The following is a 6,138-nucleotide window of genomic DNA, read 5'->3' as shown; positions in this document are numbered from 1 at the left end:
TTCATCATCCTAGAAGGCAGGACTAACACATAAGATAGGTTAGTCATTCTCTGTTTGTTCACACATTCTGCTTCATTTTCTGCTCTCCTCTAATTGTTCTATGCCTTGGAAGGTTGCCCCATTCAAACTGCATCTCCCAGGCTCTCTCGGCTTCGTTTTGAGTTCAGAGAGGAACATTAATTGGATACAAGTGAAGAGAAGAAAGGGGACATCTTCTCCATTCCTTCCCTGCTTCAGAGCCACATACTGAACAGTTTCTGAATCCCAGCTCTCCCACTTGGCAGGCCCACTTCCAAGGTGCTAGTTATCAAAAATTTTGGTAGCATTGTTTCCAGCTGTTGCCCTTCAGCTCTAGAGGTGATAAAAGCTTCGTGTTGTTGGTCCTCTATGAATATCATCCTTTGTTGTTTTTTTAAAACAGTTTTATTGAGGTATAATTGTACATATTTAATGTATACAATTTAACACGTATTTAATTAATATATATTTAATGTATACAATTTGACGAGTTGGTACATATGCATATAGGCATGAAACCATCACCACAATAAAGGTAATAGACAAATCCATCACCTCTAAAAGTTTCCTTGCATCTCTTTGCATTTTTCTGTTTGATTTCATTTTATGTTGTGACAAGAAAACTTAACCTGAGATCTACCCTCTTAACATATTTATAAGTGCACAATACTATACTGTTAGCTATAGGCACTATATTGTACAGCAGATCTCTACTTACTCATCTTGCATAACTAAAAATTTATACCTGTTGAACTCCCCTTTTCCCTCTTCCCCCGTCCTCAGCAACCATCATTCTATTCTCTGCTTCTATGAGTTTCACTATTTTAGATAGCCCATATAAGTGGAATGCAGTATTTGTCCCTCAGTGACTGGCTTATGTCACTTAACATAATATCCTTCAGGTCCATCCATGTTGTCGCAAAGGGCAGGATTTCCTTCTTTTTTAAGCTGAATAATATTCCGATGTGAGAGACAGTTTTTTTCAGGACTGCAGGGCCTGGCCCCAAGCAAATCACAGCCCTGCCCTAAGATAACCAATATCTTCTACCCAGTTTATGCCGTGTTGCAGTTTGAGGGTGGCAACCAGGCAATCAGGGAGTTTTCACTGGGGAAGGCTGACCGGCCTCTCGCATGGCACTAGGAACTGAAAAGACCTTGACTAGGTCACCATGTTCCAGGATTATATACTGGGTTTTTAGGCTATATTACTTATTAGTCACTAAACTCAGAGGTTATTGGTTTCAGAATTCTGCTTCACAACTCTAAAATCCTAAGATTTGAGAATGAAATACAAAAAATGAATTTATTGAGTTACATTTGTAAATATTGCTTTAAAATTGATTTCAGTTACTTGTACATATTGATCAGCACATTTTCTCCCAGGAGACATCTCTACTTAGAAAGCCACCCACAGTGTACGGTACAGCATTCTTCTGGTAGCTCAAGTTTCCAATCCTTTATATCAAGCAAAGAGGTTTAGAGCAGCCACAGAGTCTATCTAACCAATTCATTTTAATCCTTTCACGTAATAGATAAATAAACTGAGAAACATATGGCATCTACAACAGGTCTGTACGCATAGTAGTAAGTCTACAAATATGTGTGGAAGGTAAAGAAATAGGAATATTGAGCAAGGAGGATAGACTCTATGGGAAGAAGTTTCCATTAGACTTCAAATTATTTGAGTTGCAAGAACAAGGACAAAGGTGATGCTAAACTTAGAAATTCTCAAATCATCTCACAAAATACATAACCCTGTTTATTACAACAGGTGTTAAAACTTGTTAAGAATTACTGCCCCAAATGCTAGACAGTGAAGGAGAGAGTAAAACAGGAACACAGGCTTCCTGACTTTCAAATCAGGGATATATCCCTTAGATAACAAACCTCTAAAGTTTCTGAAATTATTCTTTACTTTACCCAAATCATGTAGTGATGATCATTTTGAACGAGTAAATTGTTGCCAGAGAATTGAATACAACACAGCCTGCAAACTATCATTTTGAAAAGCACTCTTGGAATTTTAATTGCAATATTAGCTTTAATAAATTTGTTTGAATTTTTGTCAAAGTTTTAAAAATGAACATTTCAACAATTTTAGGTATGTGATGTTTTACAGTTGGGATAGAACACAAAGATCAACTGATCTAACTCCCTCATTTAAGAGAGATTAAAACTGAGCCCAGGAGTAAAGGTCTCAAGTATTGTAGCTTATATTTATTTGTAGTGGAGCCAGGATGGGAATCTAAGTTCTCCAAAGTTAGTTCAGTGCCCTCTCCTCTCTGACATAAATCAAACCCGATTTTCATGAAGAATATATGACTTGTTCTCATAAAACTAATTTATACAAAGGCATAGAGTCCTTTAAGTGGATAAAAGCCCACACAATTCTTAACACTTCATTATTATTTGTTAATTGGGATAAAATATCTATCAATTCACCTTTACCTTGGAATCGTTTCTCTTAAGGGAACTCAGGAAATTAAGAGCGAAAAACCTTTTTATTGAGAAAGCGATAAAGGAGCTTGAACAACTAAACAAAAGTGCATATTATGTGCCCCTTAGTAGGCCATGACATAATTCTGTTAAAATTTGAAAGAACTGAGAGAAAGTAAAGGAGCACACGGAGAAGTGGACAGCTAAGTTATCTACAGCTAAACAATTAGCAAATCTATCACCTGAAGCGCTGTGGAAAATAGCAAATGTACCTAATAAACTCATAAAACGGGCAAAATTAGATGTCTAGAAAGAGTAAAAAAAATTAAATTGACTTCTTTAAATGCTTCTGATAATATGTGACAAGATAGAGATGAACTAAAGAAGGAATTGTTCAGCTTTAGAAGAGAATGTAGACAAAATAGAGTGCCGAGGACAGCCCTTCCAGGCAAGGAAAGATTCAAAGGTAAACAATGGCTTCAGAGCGAAGAATAAAAGCAGGACAGTAAAAGGCAGTCTCCGGGTAAAGACGTAAAGGATGTAACCGTATGATCCTTTCTTTAGATCTCAGAAAGATTTCAGAGCATTCCTAAGCCTCCTTGCTAGGCCACCCATAACAGCCTCACAGGTGGCCCAAGGTAGATAAGCACTTCTCTTGGAAAGAAATGAGGGTGTGGCTTTTGTTTAATAGAGTGAACGTCCAATAAGAATCACAAGCAACCTGACAGAAAGAGAGAGAATTTGTACTTTTAGAAGCACCATGAGCTTAGACTAAAAGAGACAGAAACAGTTCAGAATTAGAATTCTTGGTACCCTCAACCTTGTGCACACAGGAAGCACACTAAGAAAGCTACTCAGCTACAAACATGGACCATTTATTTTAAGGAGGATAGGGTGACTCAGAAGGCTGAACTAAGATACCAGAGGACCAACTGGTGACCCAGGGAATAGGAGTGGGCTCTAACCAAGGACCTGGAAGCATATGCCCGGTTGAATCTTAGAATTACTGTGAATTATTCCTATTCTTGAATAGAACTGTCAGTTAAGGCTATCGTATGCCTATCTAAATATTGTATGCTAGATGGGAGGAGGGCAGATAACTTGTCTCTTTATTTCACAGGTCTTCTGGTTAAGAGGAATAAAATTCGAGGAACTGTACCCGAAGAGTCTCTTCTGTACCTAGACCTAACTAAGATGACAGAGTCCTGGATGTTCATACATTGCCATAAGGGGATAAGATTTTGGTGGTCTCGGAAGGGAGTGAACGTATTTTTTCATGAGAGAAGAATGAAAATATTATCCATCCAGAGGACTGACTGTGGTAGATTAAGGATGGCTGCAAATCCTTCACTCTTCTTTCATTAAGAGCTTCCTTTTTCTATCCCTTTGAACTTGGTCTGGCTTTGACCAATGAAATATCCTAGAAGTGATGTAGACCCGATATTATATACTGGCCTGGGCCTAGACTTCAAGAGGACTGATGCTTCTACTATGGTCTCTTATAAACTTGAGCTGCTACATAAGACATCTAACTAGACTAGAAATCTGCCAGGCTAGCTACATGGAGTGGCTCTGGAAAAGAGGGGAGAGGAGAATGGGAACCAGCTGACAGCCAGTAGTTCCAGATGAGCCATCCCAGTCACTCCAGCTAATTCAGCTGATATAATGGAGAAGAAAAAAGCCCTGCTGTCCCCTGTCTGAATTCCAGCACCTTAGAATTTTAAAACAAAATAATGATAAACCGTTAGTTTCAGCCACTAAGTATCGAGGTAGGTTGTTATGCAACAACAGATAACCAGACCACACATATATGAATTAATAATGTTCAGAAGAAGAAGAAGATGTCTGCAAAGAACACACAATGTTCACTGAAGGTGAGAAATACTTCATAAGATATTATTTTCTACTCCCTATCATTGCCAAACTCATTTATTGGAGTGCAATGGACATGATTCATGAGAAAAGATGTCTTGTCAACAATTTGATGAAATATAATTATTAATTTTAAAAAGAATTTTTAAAATGAAAGCCACATCAAATGAACTTATTCCATCAGATAGTATATTGGGTCAGTTAATGAGGAAGCAGTAAATTCTAATAATCTGGGTTATATTCAATTACATAATTTGGAATCACAGATCGTGACACATATGACTCATTTGATTATTTTTTTTTTCAGGACAGAAAAGGGGACCCCTTTGGGGTTTCTGATTACACTTCACATCCGGCAAGTGGTTCTTAATCTCTCTTTGCCTGTTAGTATTATTGAATCACCCTATCCATGAATCGTTTTGATACTTTGTTTTTTGTTTTTGTCTCAAGTAGACAAATGTTTTTAACCTATATGAATCAATGTATTTCAAGTCACATAATTATATCTATATGTATGTATATACTTTTATTTGTAATTACAACTGAGTGTTTAGATATACACTGGAAAAGTCGCAAAAGGATATGTTATGGTCATGAACATTCATTTAAATAAAAGATTGGTATGGAATTGTTTCCCAGGTGGTCTCAGCTCTGGAGACAGGCGGGACTGTGCTGAACTTTCTGTTTTTTCTAAGCGTCACACGCGGAAGGTAACTGACATAAAGAGAAGGAGCCTCAAGCAGAACAAACCAAGGAAACCGTTGCAGTCGTCCAGGCCATGCTTGAAGCCTTCCCTGACTGCCTCTTTCTCAGCACTCAGTTCGCGGGGCCCAGGCTGAGCTCTCAAAAACCATGAGTTACTGTCGCCCTTCTCCCTTTGTGGAAGGCATGAGCTCCCTTAAGGTGGACAACGTGAACTATCGCATCTCACCCAACACCCTGTGGCATGTTTTTGAGAAGTATGGGCACATTGGCGACGTGTACATCCCGCGGCACTGCTTCACTAGAGTCGCGTGGCTTTGCCTTTGTCCGCTTCTACAACAAGCACCATGCCAAGGATGCCATGAACGCCCTAGACGAGATCAAGCTGGATGGTCGCAAAGTGCGGGTGCAGATGGCACACTACGGTCACCCTCCAGTTCCCCACGGTGGCCGCTACTGAGGAACAACCCCTCGCAGGTACCAACGCCGTAATCGCAGCATAAGGCATCAATGCCGTTCCAATAATAAGAACCGATTCCGATCTCAGGGCAGATCTCCCTTTAGCTTTTGCTCTTACGGTAGATGTCCATCAACCTTTGGATCCAGATCTACTCCAAGATCTGACTCCTCCTCCGTGCCCGGCTCTCCCTCACCAACCAAACCAGTCTACCTCCAGAAGCCTTCCACCAGAAAGTAAGTCCAAGTCCAGACGGCAATCCAGTAATGCCTCCAAGGATTCTGAAGGGGAAGGAGGGGTGCCCTATTAGGATAATAAGTCATTCGCAAGCAACCTAACTGAGGCCTGCGGGGAGGGGAGGGGAGCAACATACTCAGTTGATCAAAGACTCCTCAGAACAGAACATCAGCTATTAAAAAGGTTCTTCTTTAACATGTTGTCTAACTTTTTACTTGTTTTCAGTTTTGCCTCAAGTGGTAACCTTCATTTTATATGGCATTTCATTGCTGTTATCAAATATCTTGTAAGTTAGTGAGGTGAACAACTTCCAATTATTATTGGTTTGGATATTTGAGGTAAAATTTCATTTTCTGTATATACTGCTGACTTTTTGTTTGAAAGTAAACACATTGTTAATCTAATTTGTGGCCTCC

At 39.2% G+C, this 6,138-nt stretch overlaps 1 pseudogene; it reads left to right on the top strand.

Annotated features, from left to right (window-relative positions):
* Positions 1-5,178: 5,178 nt before the first annotated feature.
* Positions 5,179-5,795, top strand: LOC123282386 (serine/arginine-rich splicing factor 2-like; annotated as a pseudogene).
* The last annotated feature ends 343 nt before the right edge of the window (positions 5,796-6,138 follow it).

Source organism: Equus asinus, chromosome X, assembly GCF_041296235.1.
Source record: "Equus asinus isolate D_3611 breed Donkey chromosome X, EquAss-T2T_v2, whole genome shotgun sequence".
NCBI classification, from domain to species: Eukaryota; Metazoa; Chordata; class Mammalia; order Perissodactyla; family Equidae; genus Equus; species Equus asinus.
This window is presented reverse-complemented; position numbering and strand designations above follow the sequence as displayed.